The sequence below is a fragment of the Chiloscyllium punctatum genome, chromosome 32 (assembly GCF_047496795.1).
Source record: "Chiloscyllium punctatum isolate Juve2018m chromosome 32, sChiPun1.3, whole genome shotgun sequence".
In the NCBI taxonomy this organism is placed as follows: domain Eukaryota; kingdom Metazoa; phylum Chordata; class Chondrichthyes; order Orectolobiformes; family Hemiscylliidae; genus Chiloscyllium; species Chiloscyllium punctatum.
This window is the reverse complement of record NC_092770.1, coordinates 14,217,003-14,239,606: the sequence shown is the minus strand read 5'-3', so window position 1 is coordinate 14,239,606 and position 22,604 is coordinate 14,217,003. Positions and strand designations below refer to the sequence as shown.

The 22,604-nt window shown below is 42.5% G+C and overlaps 1 protein-coding gene across 3 annotated transcripts in view; it reads left to right on the top strand.

Moving 5' to 3' along the window:
* Positions 1-22,604, top strand: part of LOC140457906 (leucine-rich repeat-containing G-protein coupled receptor 5-like) — a 156,821-nt gene that overhangs the window by 51,846 nt on the left and 82,371 nt on the right. The gene's annotated exons all lie outside the window — the stretch shown is intronic.

Genomic DNA, 22,604 nt, shown 5'->3' with positions numbered 1-22,604 from the left:
AATAAAAATGGTTGCCTTGGGTAACTGATTGGTGTTTGTTAAGCAAAGTTACCTGAAATAAGTAATGACATGATAAAGTGAAATGACTAACAGTAAATCAATAATCCAAATGAAAATGGGATAAGGGGATAATGCAGGAAAGTGGAAATGAGGGTAAAGATCAGCCATGATCTCACTGAATAGTGGAGCAGGCACAATGGGCTCATGGCTAACCTCTGTTCTATTAAGTTAAAATGATCCATATGGCTTCTTTACAAATAACTTATTAAACTTTTCTTTCCAAACTTGTCCCCTCCTCACTAAAGGTGCTGGGTCACAATAAACTAAACTTTTATAGGTTCTATCAGCTACCTAGGACTTCAGCGAGGTAACCATACTTCATTAGTCAATTAGATTGTGTTGTTGACAGTCTGTTTTGCTATAAGAGCTGTGAGTCAGCTTGAGCCCACTCTTATCCAATGTGCTGACACATGTAGTTCCCAATGGGATCTTGAGTTGGAATGATCAGTTGCCTCACTTCTAAGCTTAATCACATTGAGATCAATTGTAGTGCTTTCAGTATCATGTAAACTGGTATCAGTTAACAGTACAGATGAAACAATAAGCCTGTAGCCTTACTAATCAGCATGGCTCAGTACCACATTACACTGTGTAATTTATCCAGTGACCCATGAAGACTAACCTCTACAGTTTATTTTCAAGTAGATTGCTATTCACAGCGATGTAAGGGAGCCAGCACAACATTCTGTATGTGGGCAAAGCAATCAGCCCACAAAAAAGTGCATGCTGCCTTAACCCAGAAATACAACTGCAACTTTGAAACAAAGTGATAAAGAAGCAGTTTTCACCTCCACGCGCAGTGGGACCAAAATAAAACAGTTGCTTGTCCTGATGCCTTATTAATAAACTGTGTTCATTCTGATTTTTCTGGCAGTATCAAATGTGGCAGCTAGAGGTCCTGTCAGAAGTAGGTAGATTGCACATTCATATAAATTGGGGTAATTTAGGGGCCCATGAACCATAGTCAGTACACGTCAGGAGACAACCAGTTATAGAAACACTGAAGAGGGATTTTCAGCCATTACATTCCCTTGGCATGTCTGGGAAGAAAAAAAATTAAATCAAGCAAGTTTCTGTTCCCAAATTTCCTTCTGTTAGGCTTGGGGAGGGGACAACTAGTAACATTTGCAGGAGGCTGAGTGGATGTAGAGTGGTGAATCAGTAATGGGCCTCAGCAATTGTATCTTCTGTCATTGGACCCTGTGATTTTGAGGCCTAAATGATATTCCTGAGGGTGGATTTTTCTGCCTGTGCCTTAAAGGCAAAAAGCTTGGGAACCTTCTGCACTATAGCTACAGAAGTGATTAATGTGAGTAAACGATGCTTGTGGTAAATGTTATATTACAGCAAGAAATAAACAAACTTCCAGCTGTGTGCACAGATATGCACAGAGAGATAGCTAGCAACTCAATGACTGGGTGGCCTCCGATTCCATCAATCTCATTTTCAGTGGCGAGATAAAAATCTTACTTGCAAAACATACAAAATTGAGAGGGCTGTATATTGATCAGAATCTAATAGCATCTACCAGACTGTGCCATGTTATATCCTGCATGAGTCCATAGGATGACACTTCTATTTTCTTTACAGGGAAGCTCACATCACGTGAAGCTACATGGCCAAGTCAAATAGCAGCCCTGTTTCCAAGCAAAGCTAGATTAATGGTGCCTATAAAAGTATACTTAAGGAACTGAATGTTGGGAGTAATTATCATCTCTATACAAGTTCATTCCATGAGTGGTCTGCCATTTGTCATTGACTCTAAAGTCCTAAGCGAGGTAGTGCATGAACAATAATGGAATAAAAAGCCTGAAACTGTTAATCTGATTTATACACAAAAAAACTGGTGAGAGTAAGGCCTGGCAGCTGAAGTAGACGATTTAGCCAAAAAAGATAGACTTAGAATTGCTTTAAACTGAATGCCCAATTTCCATCTTAGAATGTGGAAAATAGGTGTTTTCTAACAAAGAGTGGCTTAGTGTATCGTGGAATATAATCCAGTTGGTGGATTTTTACCACAATTATAGTTTAAAACCTAAGACAGGTGTTCTAAGGAAAGCAATGAAATGGATACCAGCAAGTATTCATTCAGAAAAGCTGCTTGCTTTTATTTCATTGAACAATACATTTTGGAGCGAAACGCTTGTTAACTTCAAATAACACCTGTTCCACAAAATCACATTTAAACATAAAAAGAATTGAACTCAAACTGAATTGGTATGGTCGGCAGGTACATTAATGGTAAATCTATATGCATGCATAGAGAGAAGAATTGTAAAGCAGTTCAGACCAGAGGCTAATTCAGATTTCGTTGCATTTGTACAAAATATGGAGGATGCCAGCCAGTAGTGATATGGTTTTCTGCTGCTTAGCAGAGCTCTGATACATTCTGCAAACATCTATGAGCTGTGACGTCCAAGAATTGATCACAAATTGCTTTACAAAAATTGCTTTACAAATATTTTACAACCAACTCTTAAAAAAATGTTGCCTGAAATTTTCAGACGTTGAATGACTTGGTTTTGAGAAAATTTACTGTTAGTAAAAATGATGCTTCTAAATTTGTATTTTAACTGTCCCAGCTTGCTTTATATATTAATGGAATGGGTGATGGAATTACAGGAATAAGGTTCCTCAAAAGATCTGAGTATACCCCATAGTGATACTTGGCAGTTCAGTTGTCACAATGATCAGGTTGAGAATGAGAAAGCTGGTCAGGATCCCTGTACCCAAAGACCGTTGGGTGACCCCAGTTGACAATGTCTGTGTAGATGCTGGAGGAAAATCATAGTAGACTCAGTTGAATTGCCAACCAAGTAGGATAACCTGGTACAATTGGTAGTTAAGAATAGCTGCCCCCTACTGTCTTCTGCTTCCGCAATCTGCTCCAGCATGTTGATTTTCCAGCGGGTCGATGTGCCAGGAGACTACACTGATTATATTGCTCGTTCGGGGTGGCACACTGGCTCAGTAGTTAGCACTATTGCTTCACATCGCCAGGGACCTCGGTTTGATTCCAACCTTGGGCAACTGTTTGTGTGGAGTTTGTGTTTCCCGTTTCTGTGTGGGTTTCCTCCAGGTGCTCCGGTTTCCTCCCACTGTCCAAAGATGTGCAGGTTAGTTGGATTAGCCATGCTAAATTGCCTCGTAGTATCCAGGGATGTGCAGACTAGGTGGGATAGCCATGGAAAATGCAGGGATAGGGGGTGGCTCTGGTTGCGATGCTCTTTGGAGGGTCAGTGTGGACTTGATAGACTGAATTACCTGCTTTGTCACTGAAGGGAATATATAACCACTGGGCCATATTGAATGCCACCAGTCAAGTTCCTGCCCTGAATGGTGTCAAGAGGATATAGGGTAACTGCCAACAGGAATAGATTGTGGATTTCCCAATAAGTAGAATAGAAGGACCATTCTTGCTCCTCCTGGTCCCACGAAGGAATTCTTTGCAATGTATCAGCAGGATTTCTTCTGTCTCTAGACCATTGCCTGATTGCTGTTTACATAGTTTGTGGGGGATATCTATGAAGGCCTTTCTACTCTGGTCTCTTTAAAATAGTGGTGAGGTCCCATTGATGTAATACAAACCCTCCATTTGCCCAAGCAAATCAGACCCGTCTCCACTTTAGATGCACTCTTGACCTATTTAAATGTCTTGCAGATTTATATCTCAAAAGGACAGAAGCCATCAGGATCTAAATATAATTGTCCAGTACTACCATGCAACCAGCATTAAAAATCAATCCCACAATGTCAGTGGTGGCAATGATATTGATGAAAAAGAATCAGCCAATAGTGTCAAGCCAATAACAGCGACTGTGAAGATTATGGCAATGCAGCTTATAAGTGGCCTGTAGTTGAAGGGGTGGGAACATCCTTCCTTCAATGCCTTCTCCAAATATATAAAGAAGAGTAACCTTGCTTTCTCTCCACAGATGCTGCCAGACCTGCTGTGTCTCGCCAGCCATTTTTGTTTCAATGCATTTACTTCTTTATTTAGCTTTTCTTAAAAAAAATCTGTTTGTTTGATAGTTTGGATGGAGACCCTTGACGTGAATCTCTCTTGAAGCAAGATGGCTACAGTGATGTCACTGTCAGGGAGAGAATGGGTCCATAGTTAACAATGATGAGGGCTGCTCAGCAGTAGCTGGCCACCGAAAGGCCTGCGCTCTGCTGAGATTGCAGAATCCCCAGCGAATAGTGAGGTCTCCAGTTCAAGCAAATCAGGAGCTGTCAGGAAGGACAAAAGTGAGAAATCTGTGCATTCCTTATTTCCTACAGACCTCTACATTGCAATGCCAGCACTCCGATACCGCCTCCTATCTCACCCTGGACTATGACCCCACCACGGTACATCAGGCCAATGTGCCCACTACAATCACAAACCTTATTTTATCTGGTGATATCCCCCCCCACTGTCTCTAAGCTCATAGTCTCCCAATTCTGCACAGCTCACTTCGACCTCTTTCCCAAAATCCACAAACAGGGCTGTCACAGTCTGCCATCGTTTCGGTCTGCTCCTGCCCCAGAAAACCCCACCTCAATTCAATTTTTTTTCTGCCTTTGTCCAGTCCCTTCCCATTTACATCTGCAAGTCCTCTGACCCTTTACATAAGTATCAGAATTTCCAGCTGCCTTGTCTTTACCATGGACATTCAGGGTGTTCAGGGTGAAGATGAGCTCAGCCAGAGCCAATAGATTGAGTGCAGTGCAGGTAAAGCACTACTTCACCTTGAAGGTGTGTCTCGAGCCTTGGATAACAAGGGGGGAGGAAATAAATGGGCAGGCATTACATCTTCTGCGATTTGATGGGGAAAGTGCCATGGGGGTACAGTATTTAGGAGGAGTGTGACTTCCTCTCCTCAGATGCTGACAGACTTGCATCCGCAGTTCATTTGGCTTTTAATTTCCTATTTATTATCCATTTAAATGTAACTTCATCTCATCCCTAACAAAATAATGTGTGCCTTACACTATGTCAAATCAATTCTCATCTCAACACCACAGGAACAATAATTCAGACTATTAAAATGCCTTACATGATTATTTTTAACATAAAAAAGTAGGAGGTCTTGAGGCACAGTAAGTAGTCTTCCTGCTTCTGACTTCGAAGTCCTCAGTTCATGACTCTTTCCAGGGTTTCATGGCACTTGACATATTCAATCCCTTTACATGTCCATCCTCCATTAGGATGGTCTCAGGGCTGTCTGCTTCTTCCTGGAAAAAAGGCCTGAACCACCAGCTTGCAGTGTCTGGCTGAGCTCATCCTTATCCTCCCCTTTTAACTCCTCTCACTTTCTTCAGGTCAACAGGGTGACCATGTGCACTCACGTGGGCCCCAGTTATGTCTGTCTCTTTGTAGGGTACATGGAACATTCCTTGTTCCAATCTAAGTCTAGCCCCCATCCACAATTCTTTCTCCAGTATACTGATGACAACATCGGTGCTATTTCCCAGTCTCATTCAGAATTGGAAAAGTTTACCTATTTTGCTTCCACTTTCAATCTCGCTCTCACCTTAACCTGGTCCATCTTTGACTCCTCCCTTCCCTTCCTCGACATCTCTGTTTCCATTTCTGGGGATAGGCAGGCCAACGATATCCATTACACAACCACTGATTCCCACCATTGACTATACATCTTCACACCCTGCTTCCTGTAAAGACTCTATTCCTTTCTCTCAATTCCTCTGTCTCTGTTGCATCTGTTCTGATGATGCTACCTTTGACGATGGGGTCTTCGAAATGTCTACCTACTTCCTCAACCAAAGATTTCCCAGCACTGTGGTTGACAGGGCTCTCAGTCAGGTTCAACCTATCACCTGCACTTCAGTCCTCACCACCTTCTTCCCTCCCACAACAGCAATAGGGTCCCCCTTGTCCTCACCTACCATCCCACCAGCATCCACATCAGAGGATCATTAGCTGCCATTTCTGCCACCTCCAGTGGGATGTCACTACCAGATACATATTCCCCTCCCCTTCCTCGTCAGCCTTTCATAAGGACTGTTCCTTCTGGAAAACTCTGGTCCACTTCTCCTTCGCTCCCAACACTCCCCCGTAGCCCCATGGCACCCTCCCCTTCATTCACAGAAAATGGAACGCCTGCCCGTTTATTTCTTCACCCCTTATTATCCAAGACTCGAGACACACCTTCCAGGTGAAGCAGTACTTTACCTGCGCTTCACTCAGTCTAGTCTATTGTATTCACTGCTCACAATGTGGTCAACTCTTCACTTGGGAAGTGAAGTGCAGACTGGGTGACCACTTTGCAGAACACTTACATTCTGTCTGCAAAAATCACCCTGAGCTTCCAGCTGCCTGCCACTTCAACAAGTCACTGTGTGCCCCACCAACATTTCTGCCTTGGGCTTGCTGCAGTGCAAGCTGGAAGAACAGCACCTCATTTTCCATTTGGGAACCCTGCAACCTCTGGACCTACTATTGAGTTCAATAATTTTACTGCCTGAGCATCTTTCCCCATACTTTCCCCTATCCCACACACCAAACCTTGCTGTTGCCACACATTACCAATTGTCAACCACTAATTCTCCCCATTCATTACCCTAGACTGTCTGTCCAACTGTTCTCCTCTTTCTTTGGGCTCTATTTCCACCCATCATTTACTTATTCCCCACCACACTCCACTCCATCATTTGTATAAAAAATATCCTTTCCCTACCTACCATCAGTCCATCAGTCGTCAGGAAGGGTCACTAGTCACAAAACATGAACTCTGATTTCTCTCCTCAGATGTTGTCAGACTTGCATCTGCAGTTCTTTTAGCTTTTAATTTCCTATTTATAATCCATTCAAATGTAACTTCATCTCATCCCTAGCAAAATAGTGTGTGCCTAACAGTGTGGTAAAAACAATGACTGCAGATGCTGGAAACCAGATTCTGGATTAGTGGTGCTGGAAGAGCACAGCAGTTCAGGCAGCATCCAAGGAGCTTCGAAATCGACGTTTCGGGCAAAAGCCCTTCATCAGGAATCAATTCAATCAATTCTCATCTCAACACCACAGGAACAATAATTCAGACTATTAAAATGTCTTTCATGATTATTTTTAACATGAAAATAGTAGGAGGTCTTGAGGCACAGTAAGTAGTCTTCCTGCTTCTGACTCAGAAGTCCTCAGTTCATGTCTCTTTCCAGGGTTTCATGGCACTTGACATATTCATAGCATGGCTGAAATGTTTGATCATTAACCTGTAGATTCCATCAATATGCTGGTGGTAACAGCAACTGGATCTACTGAACATCTGTGCTTGATGTGGTGAGATCTGGGTAAAATCAAGGAGCAATTTCTTTTGTCAGCCTCCTAGCGGGAGGCAATAGCCAAGTGGTATTATCGTTCGACATGTTTGTCCAGAAACCCAGAGTAATGTTCTGAGGACCTGGGTTTGAATCCCGCTACAGCAGACGAAAGAATTTGAATTCAATAAAAAAAATTTGGAATTAAAATACCATGGGCTGATGATCATGAAACCATTGCCAATTGTCGGAAAAACCATCTGGTTCACTAATGTCCTTTCGGGAAGGAAATCTACCATGTGGTTGATTCTCAACTGCCCTCTGAAAATGGCCTAGCAAGCCACTCAGTTGTATCAATCGCTAGAAAGTCACAACAAAGACGTGAAGCCAGTTGGACCACCTGACATCAAACTTGGAAGTGGAAAAGACAGCAGCAAAAACACAGACATCCCTGTCAACCCTGCAAAGTCCTCTTGACCATCATCGGGGGCTAGTGCCCGAACTGGGAGAGCTGTCTCACAGACTAGTCAAGGAACAGCCTGACTTAGTCATTCTTACGAATCATACCATACAGATAAAACCCCAGACACCATCATTACCATCCCTGGATATGTCTTGTCCCACCGGCAGGACAGACCCAGTAGAGGTGGTGGCATAGTGGTATACAGTCAGGAGAGAGTTGCCCTGGGAGTCCTTGACATCAAATCTGGACCCCATGAAGTCTCATGGCTTCAGGTTAAACATGAGCAAGGAAACCTATTACTGGTTACCATGTACCGTCCTCCTTTGGCTGATGAATCAGTAATCCTCCATGTTGGAGGAAGCACTGAATGTGGCAAGGGTGCAGAATGTACTCTGGGTGAGGGATTTCAATGTCCACCACCAAGAGTGGCTCGGCAGCAGCATTACCGATTGAGTTGGTTGGGTCCTAAAGGATACAACTGCTAGACTGGGTCTGCAGCAGGTGGTGATGGAACCAACAAGAGGGAAAATACATACTTGACCTCATCTTTACTAATCTGTTGGCTGCAGAAGCATCTGTCCATGACAGTAAAGGTAAAAGTGGCCACCGCACTGTTCTTGTGGAGATGAAGCCCCGCCTTCACATCGAGAATAACCTCCATCTTGTTGAATGACACTATCACCGTGCTAAAAGGGACAGACTTCGAATTGATCTAACAGCTCAGGACTGGGCATCCATGAAGCACTGTGGGCCAACAACAGCAGCAGAGCTGTACTCCAGCACAATCTGCAACCTCATGGCCTGGCATGTCCCCCACTCAACCATTACCATGCAAGAGGGCAAACCAAGAGCAGCACCAGGCATACCTAAAAATGAGGTGTCAACCTGGTGAAGCTACCAAACAGGATTACTTGCATGCCAAATGGCATAAGCAGCAAGTGATAGACAGAGCTAAGTGATTCCACAACCATCGGATTACCTCTAAACTCTGCAGTCCTTCCACATCCAGTCATGAATGGTGGTAGACAATTAAACAACTCACTGAAGAAGGAGGCTCCACAAATATCCCCATCCTCAATGATGGAAGGGCCCAGCATTTCCGTGCAAAAGATAAGGCTGATGCATTTGCAACAATCTTCAGTCAGAAGTGCCAAGTGGATGATTCATCTCAGGCTACTCCAGTGGTCCCCAACATCACAAATACCAGTCTCCAGCCGATTTGGTTCACTCCATGGGATATTGAAAATGGCTAGAGGCACTGGATACTGCAATGGCAATGGGCCCTGATAACATTCCGACAGTAGTACTGAAAACCTGTGCTCCAGAACCTGCCGCTCCCCTAGCCAAGCTCTTCCAGTACAGTTACAACACCAGCATCTACCCAACAATGTGGAAAATTGCCCAGGTATTTCCCGCACACAAAAAGCAGCATAAATCCAACCTGGCCATTTACTCTCCATCAGCAGTAAAGTGATGGAAGAGGTCATCAACAGTGCTATCAAGCAGCACCTGCTCAGCAACAACCTGCTCAGTGATGTCCGGTTTGGGTTCTGCCAGGGTCACTCAGCTCCTGATCTCATTACAGCTTTGGTTCAAGCATGGACAAAAGAGCTGAATTCCAGAGGGGAGGTGAGAGTGACAGCCCTTGACATCAAGGCTGCATTTGACTGAGTATAGCATCAAGGAACCCTGGCCAAACAGGAATTAATGGGTATCATGGAGGAAAACACTCTGCTTGTTAGAGTCCTACCTGGCACAAAGGAAGATTATTGTGGTCGTGAGGTTCAGTCATCTCAGCTCTAGGACATCTCTGTAGGAGTCCTTCAGGGTAGTTTCCTAGGCCCAAACATCTTCAGCTGCTTCATCAGTGACCTTCCCTCTGTCATAAGGTCAGAAGTGGGGATGTTTGCTGATGATTGCACAATGTTCAGCACCATTTGTGACTCCTCAGATACCGAAGCAGTCTGTGCCCAAATGCAACAAGATCTGGACAATATCCAGCCTTGGGCCGACAAGTGGCAAGTAACATTCGTGCCACATAAATGCCAGACAATGACCATCACCAATAAGAGACACTCTAACCACCATCCCTTGACATTCAATGGTATTACCATCACTGAATCCCCAAATGTCAACGTTCTTGGGGTTACCATTTACCAGAAACTCAACTGGACTCACTACATAAACACAGTGGCTACAAGAGCAGCTCAAAGACTAGGGATACTGCAGTAAGTAACTCACCTTTGACACCCCAAAGTCTATTTACCATCTACAAGGCACAAGTCAGGAGTGTGGTGGAATACTCTCCACTTGCCTGGATGGGTGCAGCTCCAACAACACTCAAGAAGGTTGACACCATCCAGGACAAAACAACCCGCTTGATTGGCACCACATCTACAAACATTCAATCCCACCACCACCAGCGCTCAGTATCAGCAGTGTGTAATATCTATAAGATACACTGCAGGAATTCACCAAAGCTCCTTAGACACTACCTTCCAAACCCACGACCACTTCCATCTAGAAGGACAAGGGCAGCAGGTGCTTGGGAACACCACCACCTACAAGTTCCTCTTCAAGCCACTCACCACCTGGACTTGGTAATATACTGTTGTTCCTTCATAGTCATTGGGTCAAAATCCTGGAATTCCCTCCCTACTGGCATTGTGGGTCATCCCACAGCAAGTGGACTGCAGCAATTCAAGAAGGCAGCTCACCACCACCTTCTCAAGGGCGAATAGGGATGGGCTATCAATGCTGGCCAGCCAGCGACACTCAAGTCCCACAAATGAATAAAAGAAATGTTGCCAGAAATGGGGAAGCCAGTAAGTCTATATAGAATATTTGAACTAAAAATAGTTCTGTTATTTTCACATTATGTGTTTCACATTAAAGCATTTTCAGATCATAGATCATAGAAATTTAAATGGACACCAGGAGCAGCTTTGCTTCATTTGATTGTAATCTGAATGGAGAGGGAGACCATGACTGGCTCAGCTGACATACAGAATCCAGGGGTGGTACGGTGTTTCACTGGTTAACACTGCTGCCTCTCAGCGCCAGAGTTCGATTCCAGCCTGGGGTGACTGTCTGTGTGGAGTTTGCACATTCTCCGTGCCTGTGTGGGTTTCCTCCGGGTGCTCCGGTTTCCTCCCACAGTCCAAAGATGTGCAGGTTGGGTAGACTGGCTGTGCTAAATTGCCCAAACTGGTCAGGGATGTGTAGGTTAGGTGCATTAGTTATGGGTAAATATAGGGTAAGGGGAATGGGTCTGGGTGGGTTACTCTTCAGAGAGTTGGTGTGGACTTGTTGGGCCGAAGGATCTGTTTCCACACTGTAGGGATTCTGTGGTTCTATTCTATGGAGAATCACAGAAATTGTTGCAGCACCAAAAGGGTATTCTGCTCTGGAGTAGCACCAGGCTCATCAGAGTTTGTCTAAATATGAGAAGGCTTATAAGTAGATATAAAGTGAAGAATAATGCCAAATAAAATTTGCGCAGAAGGAACATCGGCTACAAAAAATACTAGCGCTTTCCCAAAGTCTAAATGTATTAAAAAAAAAGGGTGTGGTGTTGTAGTAGTGTTATTCAGCTAATAATTTAGAGGCCCAGACGAATGTCCAGACAAATCCCACCATATCAGTTAATGGAATTTAAATTCAACGAATATATATGGAATTAAAAGCTGCTCACTAATTGTGTTCACGAATCCATTGTTATGCAGCTTATTTGTATCAGTAATGTCCTTTGGGGGAAGGAAACCCACAGGCTACAGATAACTGCAGACCCACAGTGATATGGGTAACCATTAACTGCTCCATTTGTATGAGTAAGCCACTCAGATCAAGGGTATTCAGAGCAAATACTAGACATTGCCAGCAACACCCACATCCCACGAAGGAATAAATAAAAACTGTGCGCCTTCGGAGCTTAAATTTTAACTGGCCATTGTGACTACAACATTCAATAATGGAAGGATTAATCTAAAAGAAGTAGTTAAAATTAACAGTGAAAAAGAAGTGATGATCTTCAGCCAAATATTTTTAGCTATGCTTACTGCAGCCAAGATTCTATCACAATTTCCTTCAATCACTTGAAGTATCATAAACAGCTTCAGCATCAACCCTTAATTTATTCAGACTCCAAGAAATGGGATATTTCAAGATGTGGAGAAATGACATGCAGAAATTCTACATGGCCAAACATTTTGAGAAGGAGCAAAATTGAACACCAGGAATACAGAGAATCATTCCCTTAACCTATGTGGTTATTTTCTAAGTTCATACTTCTCTGAACCAATCAATGACAAACATCCTTCTACTCCTGGTCAGAAACGATGGGCAGAGTCTTCTGAGGCAGTGAACGTGTTGGCATTGGTGAGAAGACTGAGAGAATTGCATGAAATCAGCACCTACGTTGCCTCTCTTTTTTTTTATCCCTCAGTATGGACCTCTAAGATCTGCGTATAACAGTGAATTTTGAAGCAAGAAGTCAATGCTGAGATTAGTGTAGACACACCAATTATGTGTGGGCCCTCAAAGTGGGCACTCTGCCTAGGGGGAAGGTTGATCACCAATGAGAAGCCTCCTGACATCAAGAGCAAAATGTTCCATTTTCCAAGTGTTGAATGGTGAGATGAGCATCTTGTTTGTGAATGGTGAGAGATTTTTTTGTATCCATTAATATCTTCTTTATTACATTAATGAGGTGCGATAATGTGTAGTTTCCCATTCGCCTACTTGTCTCGCAAAAACAAGCTGGGGACAGGTCCCAACGTGAAAGTCGGAGCAGAACCTGTCAACGCCAGCTCACTGCTTGCTCCAACAGCCTTCCATCAGTTACCAACATGTCAGGTCACCAAGACCTCCAAGTCCGTTTTGGCATGGCAATTTACAGGAACCATGCAGGGTGGCTGTAGCCTGCCAATGCTTTAGCTAAGTTGGCTGGATAGATGGGTTTGCAATGCAGCCAACAGTGTGCAGTTCAATTCCTGCACTGACTGAGGTTATCGTGAGGGACTCTGCTTCTCAAACTCTCCCCTTTCCTGAGGCTTGGTGAGCCCTAGGTTAAACCCCAACCTGTCGTCTGTGTATCATTTGCCAGCAGTTTCTACTCTGCCCCTGCAATTGGATTACCTTCCTTGGCCTGTAATTTCCTAAAATAATCCATGTAAAAGATGTTTATTGTTTTATGTGTTCCTGATAAAGATCATTTATGACTTTCTATGTTTTCAACACATACAAAACAGAACAATTGATATGGTTTCACAATTGATATGGTCAGAGGAAGTGGTGGAGGCTAGTACAATTACAACATTTAAAAGACATCTGGATGGGTTTAGAGGGACATGGACCAAATGCTGGCAATTGGGACTAGATTAATTTATGGTACCTGGTCAGCATGGACGAGTTGGACCAAAAGGTCAATTTCCATGCTGTGCAACTCTGTTTTTACCTTGCATATGACTCTGTAATAAATGCCTCATTCGCAATCAGAAAAAACTACTGTCTTCTGAAGGTGATGCAATTTCTCACCTGATCTTGTGTTACTTTGTGGGCGGCACGGTGGCACAGTGGTTAGCACTGCTGCCTCACAGCGCCAGAGACCCGGGTTCAATTCCCGCCTCAGGCGACTGACTGTGTGGAGTTTGCACATTCTCCCTGTGTCTGCGTGGGTTTCCTCCGGGTGCTCTGGTTTCCTCCCACAGTCACAAAGATGTGCAGGGCAGGTGAATTGTCCGTAGCGTTAGGTAAGGGGTAGATGTAGGGGTATGGGTGGGTTGCGCTTCAGTGGGGCGGTGTGGACTTGTTGGGCCGAAGGGCCTGTTTCCACACTAAGTAATCTAATCTAATCTTTCTTGTTTTCTGTGTTTCAAAGTGAGAAACACTTTTACTTTGCAAATCTGGAATTCTAATCCATTGAGGATTCCCTGAGTAAGAGAGTCTTCTTCCAAAACTAGATGGAAATCTGAAGGTTTCAGTGACATATAGAACGACAGAAACCATAGAAACACACAGAGGCCATTCAACCCATCATTCTTGCATCAGCTGAATAAACTAGCCAGGCATTCTAATCTCACTTCCCAGCACCTGCTCTATAGCTTTGCAGATCTAAGAGTTTCGGATGCAGATTGAGGTTCCTTTCCATTGAATTGAGGATTTCCTTCTTAAGCACCCAACTAAACAGTGAGTTCCCGACACCCACTGTTCTCTGGTGGAAAATGTTCTTCCTCATGTACCTCCCACAATCCTTCTACTGATCACCTTAAGTCTTTGATCTCAGTGTAAAGTGGTACAGCTGTCACAGTGCAAACCTGTCTTAAAGCTCATTAGCTGAATCTCACAGGAATCGCACATTGACCCAGAAATTAAGTTAATATGTCAACATAACCAGAGCAAAAAAATCTTGAGGGTTTCAATCCAGGTTGAATTCAGAAATGTTAAAGAGGAAGTGAAAAAAAATTGAACAGATTATTGAACTTGCACATTTAGGAATAAGGAAAGAAGGATTTGTATTTATTTTGTGGATTTCAGAACCTCAGGATATTCTAATTAAGACTGTGAAGAATAGTGGGGCACGGTGGCACAGTGGTCGGGCGGCACGGTGGCACAGTGGTCGGGCGGCACGGTGGCACAGTGGTTAGCACTGCTGCCTCACAGCGCCAGAGACCTGGGTTCAGTTCCTGCCTCAGGCGACTGACTGTGTGGAGTTTGCACGTTCTCCCCGTGTCTGCGTGGGTTTCCTCCGGGTGCTCCGGTTTCCTCCCACAGTCCAAAGATGTGCAGGTCAGGTGAATTGACCATGCTAAATTGCCCGTAGTGTAGGTAAGGGGTAGATATAGGGGTATGGGTGGGTTGCGCTTCGGCGGGGCGGTGTGGACTTGTTGGGCCGAAGGGCCTGTTTCCACACTGTAAGTAATCTAATCTAATCTAGTCACAGTTGTTATGTTGGTAATAAGACTGCAATTTCAGTACAGCAAGTTTCTACCAGTATAAATGAAACAAATGACCAGAAATAGGTGTTATGTAAGGCACACATATTGACCTTCTTTGACTGTGCCAAGGGATCACCTGAGAGTACAGTCAAAGTCTTGGTTAACGTCTCATCACAATGCAGCAGTCCTTCATTTTGAAGTTGTTCTTGTGGGCTTTTTATCAAGCAGTCTGAAGGCCCATTTGTTTGCAAGTACATTGATAAGGTTTTCCAACCACTAAAGTGAAGAGATGGGGGCTTGTAATTTACTGTAGTGGAAGAAACAAGGCAGAATGACATTGCTGTTGCCTAGTGACAGGAGTCCAGGGATACAGACTCCGGAGCAATCCATAAGGGAATCAATCGGTAGGTGTGCATGTGCCTGTCTTTGGAAACAGGAGTGATAAATCTAGGAAGAAATCCTGTTAGACTGCAGGAAACTGAGTTTCAGGAACTTGTTTTTGCTTTGATCTTAAAGTGATACACTGTAGTGAGTATTGTTTGCAGCTTGGTTTTGGTGTCTTGGGAAGAGATATCAGCTGAAGGAAAAGCAAATACAGTGTACACAGAAATTCATGGGAAGGAAATAGACTGCAATTGTACCAGCCTGAGCAAGGAGCCTCAGTGTGGAGAAAGTGAGAAATCTCCATTATGATTTAATGTTTAAGGATAATGCTAGGTTGCAAGAAATAGTTGAGATTTTATTGAAAACTTTGTAACCTTTTTGCCAATTTTGAAATAGTCCATGCATTTCTTGTTTAATAAAGGTTTAGGAAAGATTTAGCTTAAAGGTGTACCAGCACATTTTTGTGAATATTTAACTGACCTTTACAGTCAGAAAAAAAACAAAGTTACTGTCTATCAAGCCAAGGTTTCATGCTGGGATCTGACTTGTCCAGTATCAACATAAGCTGGGGTCATAAACACACTGCTGGTACACAATCAGTCAGGTCTAAGTCTCTTTAAAGGTTGTTTACCAGTGTTTCACTTTAATGTGGATCAAGTATAGCAAAAATAATTTCTAGTAACAATACATGCAATTCCTTGGAGCTTGTTTTCACTCTGGCTGCAAAAGAAAAATGTGGTTTGCAATTGAAGAATATCCTGAGTCTCATACAAGAACAGAAATTGAACATTTGTTTTCTATTTTTGTGAGTTTGCCAATTTGATATGTACTTGCACAGTAAATCCATGTGAATTTGTGTGTGCCCTACCTTAAATGGAACAGCAAACAATGCCTTCAGAACTGAACACCGTTTCAATCTGTTGCTGATTTTAGATCTTGTTCTTAACATCACTACTGGGACAGAGTCAAATAGCTTCTACTTGATTAAAGAATGTTTTACCTCCGAGATCATAACTGTCTATAGATTATTATAACAGTTTTTTAAAAATCACACGCTAGCTCTTCAGGGAGTTACACTGGATTCAATATGCATTCCTGGTGCAATTTAGGAATAGGTGTGGTGCATTGTATTGTTCGTGAACATCTCCAGAGTGTTTTTGTCAAAACTGAATACGTCAAGTTTAAACTTGCTTGGGGCACAATTGGATAGGACCCACAAATGGGTGTAGCAATCATGAGGTGAGATTATCCCTTGCCCATTTCTTCAAATGCAGACAGCGCTACAACTAATTTCCAAGATTGGAGTATGCAATGAGCAGTGTACAGTGCACAGCAGTATACAGTGGCTGTGTACCTGAACAGGAGCTACCAACATTGGCTGTAGATCTTAAAAGAGAGCTGCACTGTGACTGGAGTAGGTGCTGAGAATCATTCCGTGAGGAATTCATCAAAGTGAAAGACTTTTTTTTCCAAGGTTTTGTAACACTGCCTTGGTGCAGATGGTGGAAAGGACCAGAGTTGTAATCTATCTACAGCGGTCCTCCATACAAGCTTTGTGATGGTAGTTCGCAGAGAGCTGGCCTTTCCTGCATGGAATTGGTAGCTACCTGCATTCACACCTTTGAGGATCAGGGGCGCAAAGCAACCAACATGTGATGTCTCCACATCAATTGCAGCAGAAAATGATGACACCCAAAGTCTGGATGGTGCAATAAATGCACAGATTGCTGCATAGACAAGTTGAAAGAGGAATAAGGAATCACAGCCGATCAGCAATTTGTTCCCAACTGATAGCCAGGACTGTTGAGATATTGTTCTGAGAGAATGGCCATAACCGGGTATAGAGTCAGCTGTTGTCAACAATGAGGTGATAACCTATATCTTCCAATCAAAGCTTCTACAGCCTGTGAGCACTGCAGGGGCTGGAATACATATTAACCTCCCAAAGTGATGCTTTTGTTTGACTATTGTTTATTCAAGTTTGGAACATTTGCTTTTCGTTACAGTGCCCTTTTCAGATATTAACACCTTTTAAACCAATTTAGTTTGGTTTGCTGTGTTTTGAATAGTTTTGATGGTTTAGCGGGGATTAAGAGAGTGCTGCCACTGTCAGTGAGTCAGCCATCTGCCTGTTACACAGAACTGGTGCAGTCCAGTCAAGCCTTCCAAGGCCACAGCTGTATGAAAGTGTCCTGCAAAACCATCTACAGTTACTACTATTCATCAGGCTTCCGCCTGCCATGCTGCAGTCACTGGGGCAGCACTGTGAAGGAGCATAGGCTAGTCAGAGCCATATTGAAGACAGGACCTAGAGTCATAGAGATTTGCAGCTGAGAAACAGACCCTTTGGTCCAATTCGTCCATCCTGAACAGCTATCCTAAATAAATCTAGTCCCATTTGCACGCATTTCGCCTATGTCCCCCTAAACGCTTCCTACTCATATACCCATCCAGTTGTCTTTTAATGTTGATTCGGAGATGCCGGTGTTGGACTGGGGTGTGCAAAGTTAAAATCACACAACACCAGGTTATAGTCCAACAGGTTGACAATCACCTGATGAAGGAGCGTCGCTCCGAAAGCTAGTGTGCTTCCAATTAAACCTGTTGGACTATAACCTGGTGCAAGTGGGTTGCGCACCAGAATCATGAACTGTGTGATCACTGAATGGCTTTTGGAGCCACATTTGGCGTAATCACAGTGGTTCAAATGCAGATGGTGCAGTGGACTGGCGGAGGAGGAAGGCATCACGACTGTCGCCAAGCAACAGAGCATTGACCTGCAAGTATATAATCTTGATTGTCCATTAAGGAAGTAGAGCCCCTTTCAGTTGCAGCATATCTTTGAGTTGGAGTACAAAGCCCACCAGACAACATGTATGCAGAAATTGGAAACGTCCACCATGATGGAAGAGGTTGCTGTAATCCCTGCATGCTGCATAGTTACTTCACCTGCTTCTCTTTCTGACTTAAACTTTATTCAACTTATTTGACAAAGAATGACAAACTGGGACAAATACAGAAAATGTTGGAGAAACTAAACTGTTTTGGCAGTTTCTGTGGAGAGGGAAACAGAGTTAATGTTTTGAGTCCAGTATGACACTCATTCAAAACCGAACAGAACGAGTCTAAAGAAGGATCAGATCAGACTCGTAATGCTAACTTTGGTTCTCTCTCCACAGATGCTGCCAGACCTGCAGAGTCTCTCCAGCATCTGCAGCAGTTTGTTTTTAAACAGCCAACTGGGAGGTGTTGCAAACATTGCCTGATCCAGCCCCAGACGTGCAAATTCATAATCAGGGCCAACTCCCCAATATCTGACAATGCTAACTCAACCTGTTCTAAAGTTGCCCTCAGTAAAGTCCACCCCACCAACCAGAGCCTGTCTTGCTTGGCCCTGGCCCCCTCAGAACCCCTTTAACTTTTTCTGCACAGGTATCCAGCCATTGATGAGCCCTACTCCAGCAGATGCAGACTCATGCTGAGTACTGCGAGCTGTGGCACTGCTATGCTGCTAACCACCTGTATACCTGGCGGAAAATACAACTTTCTGCTGTACTCTCTACACCATCACCCTAAGCCCCACCCTCTGCAAAACCTTTCCAGCAACTTGTCCTGTTTTGTGTTACATTTGCTTATTCTCCTTGTCATGTTGAGTATTACTGGTTTCAAAGTCTTTGTTATTATGTGCATGGTGCAGAGAGTTTGTGCAAAAGCCTTGAAGGACAGTTCAGCAACCTTTTTAAAGGGCTCCAGACTGCATCAGTTGCTTTTAGTAATTGCAGCAATCATCAGTAGAAATCAGTCAGGGGCTTGCTGATTGGGTGGGGTCAGGAGGAACTCCATTTGTTCAACAGTGAAGAAGTGGTGGGGAGGCAGTTGTCCCGGATAGAGTCAGGAGAAGTATTCACGTTCCACAGTGCCCTTGTGACATCTCATTCATCCTTGTGCAGAGTTCCACCTGTTCTACCTGCTGTGGAGCCAGTATCAGAGCATGAAATCTGCAGCAGATTTATGTGGCTTCACACAGACGCAGAATAGAATAGTAGAGAGTAATTTATGGGAGTGCATCACTCACATCCCATTTCCTGGTATGTCTATGGAAGTTTCTCTTCGGGGTCATTTCAGATCAGTTTGTAATATTGAGATCAGGTCACGACATTCATTTTAGGACTATTCACCCTACCTATGCCCCTCATAATTTTATAAGCCTCGAAAAGGTTTATCTAACCCTCAGCCTTCGATGCTCCGGGGAAAATAGCCCCAGCCTATTCAGCCTCTCTCTGTACCTCAAATCCTCCAACCCTACAGGGATGCAATTAGTATATCAGCATGCAAAATATTCTGACTAAACACCAACAGTTTTCAGTTTACTAGCATTGTGAACATTTAATTAGAATAACACTTGAGTAAGATAGTTTAAAAGATATTAATGAAATATAAAACTCGGCAAAGTATAAAATGGACAGTCACTTTTAATTGCATCCATTTCACATTAACTGGGAGTGCTTAAAGTTGCCTCAAGTACTGTGCTGTGATACAAATTTTAACAGAACAATGATTGATTAATCTTTAACTCCATAAAATGTGTCCAAGGATGAACTGATACAAAACTTCTTAATGTCTTCAGGGTACAAAAGGTTGTGCCATGACTGAATAATAAAATCAATTAAACAAAATGCACACACATAAAATTGCAAAAATTAAAGTCAGAAGTGATGTTAATTCAGCATGGTACTAAGACCTGTGGCACTGAAAAAAAATGCAAAATTAAACTTCTAACACAGGGTATTTACCATTCATTTGCAGAAACGTAAAAATTAATCTTAAAAATGTCTATTAACTATTTATAAAGAGATTGCAAATTTTAAAAATACCAATAATTATAGTGTTAGAAGATGGAAATAAGTATTAAAGAATTCACATAAGACCATAAGGTGAAGGAATACTCAGGATCAACCTAGAGAACTTTTCTGGACTGCCTCCAATGGCAGTATATTTTTCCTTAGACACAGGAACGAGAACTGTTCATAGTGTTCCAGGTATGGTCTGATTAGTGGCCTTTACTGTTTTAGCAAGATCTCCCAATTTTATATTCCATACCCTTTTGAAGTAAAAGGTAGCTGTCCAATTACTTTCCCTATTTCCTACTGAACCTGCATGAGAGATTTGTGATTCATTTACAAGGATCCCCAAACCCTTCTGTGCTGTAGCTTTCTGCAGTCTTTCTCCAGTTAGATAATATTCAGCTCCTCTGCTCTTCCTGCCAAAGTTCATAACCTCCACATTTTCCCACATTATATTTCCATCTGTCAAGTTTTGACTATCCACTTAATCTGCCTATATCCCTACAGTAAATGAAGGAACTGTAGATACTGGAGACCTGAAATAAAAACAGAAATTTCTGGCAAAGTTCAGTGTATGCTTCCACTGTTCTGGTAAAGAGTCGTCAGACTTGAAATATTCACTCTGCTTTCTCCCCACAGATACCACCAGATCTGCTACGTTTTGCAAGCAATTTCTGCCTATATCCTTCTATAGACTTCTTGAAGTAGCCTCATCACTTGCTTTCGCAGTTATTTTTATGTCATCCACAAACTCGGATGCAGTCCATTCACTTCCTTTATCCATGTTATTAATATATATTGTAATGATTTGTGGCCTTAGCACTGATCCCTGTGACATTCCATTAGTTACAGTTTGCCATCCTGAAAATGGTCCCCTTATCCCAACTCTTTATCTTCTATTAGTTAGCCAACCCTATGTTGCCCCAGTACCATGGGCTCTTACTTTATCAAGTAGCCTTCTGTGCAGAATCTTATTGAACAGCAACTGGATCCAAATCATTTACACCTACTGGTTCTGCTTTATCTATCCTTCTTGTTACCTCCTCAAAGAATTCTAATAATTTTGTCTGACATGCTTACCCCTTTACAATGCTCTGCTTATTTTTCTTGATTCTATTACATATTTTTAGTCAAGATCCTTCAGTGTTGTGATAATATAGTAAACATACATTATTGGCCTAAAGGCCCTGCTCAATAATGGATGACATAAGGTATGTTGCAAAGAATGAGTTAATGGTTTTTATTCATTCTTCAGATGTGTAGATGGGAAAATGAGATAATGCAAGCCCAACTGGGAATAGTTTGATACCTGCTGGAAATCAGTGCCCCGCACCCTTTGAGTTAACACCAAGTATAGTTCCAACAAAATCTGGTTATTGAACCTCATAAGAGTAACTGGCGTTTATTTAAAAATACTGAATATAGATGCTTTTGCCTACAGTTTCAGTTTATTTAATGTATAATATTCAAGTGTGGAACACTATATCTGAATGGCCAGGCAGAATAAGGAAGAGTCAAATGCCAACTATACTGAGACTGGTAGCTGTGTTCGAACTGCATTCTAAGGATCTGCAAACAGCTGATGGTGAAACAACACAAAATCAATTAAGAAAATAACATTCATTGACGTGACTCCAAAATCATTTCCTTTTCTTTAAAACATTGTACACAGGACATCTGGACCGTTGACAGTCTCAACCTGTCAATTTGCAACTACTCAACAAAGTCAAATCACAAACAGACGTATGACAGATATATTAAAATATCCTCAGCGTGCTCAGACTCTCAGATTTAGGATTGACCATGATGAATTGAGCTTTTAGTTTATTCTTGTTGCTAAATTCTTCCAGCTGACCAAAGTGTCCAAAGACAATTTCCAGATGCAACGAATGGGATAAGGGGGGAAACACAACGTTCCCGAGTTTGTATTTAGAAGAGTAGTGAGGCTAAAATCTTCTAAGTTAGACAGTAATCTCCAAAATACACTTAAAAACGGTTGAATTTGGACGTTCAGACTTTCAGGTCTGAATTACCAGCTCCTCCTCTGGTAATTTATTGTTTGCCGCAACACTGAAATGCCTGTCAGAGTGAGAAGTTGGATGAACCTGCATCCTAATTTTGCTGCGATAGTGGTGTTCTTTCACTCAGCATGCAGATATCCCAAGTTTTCTCCTGATTTCTCAAATGTCGGGGTTTTTAAACACTCATGAGTCCCTTTCCCATTGTTCCACTCCTTGCATTCCATTTCATATACATTAGTATATGAATGTATATCTCTGAGTGTATCTCTGGAGAGCTCTATGTTTTTCAGTAATTTGCTTTTAATTTGGTATAAATTGATCAAAGCATTGGGTTGATGTCCCAAAATCAACCAATCAAAAGCACATGGTATGAATCTTCACTTGGTGGGTTGAGAGGGAAGCTTACTTAATTAGAGGTGCAAGTATTGATTGATTTAGATTTAAGTTTCATTGTCCCATGCATTCAAGTATAGTACAGGGTACATGAATACATTGAAACATGTACAGTGTTGCCACACATGGCACCACTTTAGGTACAAAGTACATAAGTACAAAATCTTATTTACAGAAATAGAGCAATAAAGGAATAAGTTTTCTTCATAAAAGTGGAAAAAAAAAGAAATAAAATTAAAATGTCAAACAT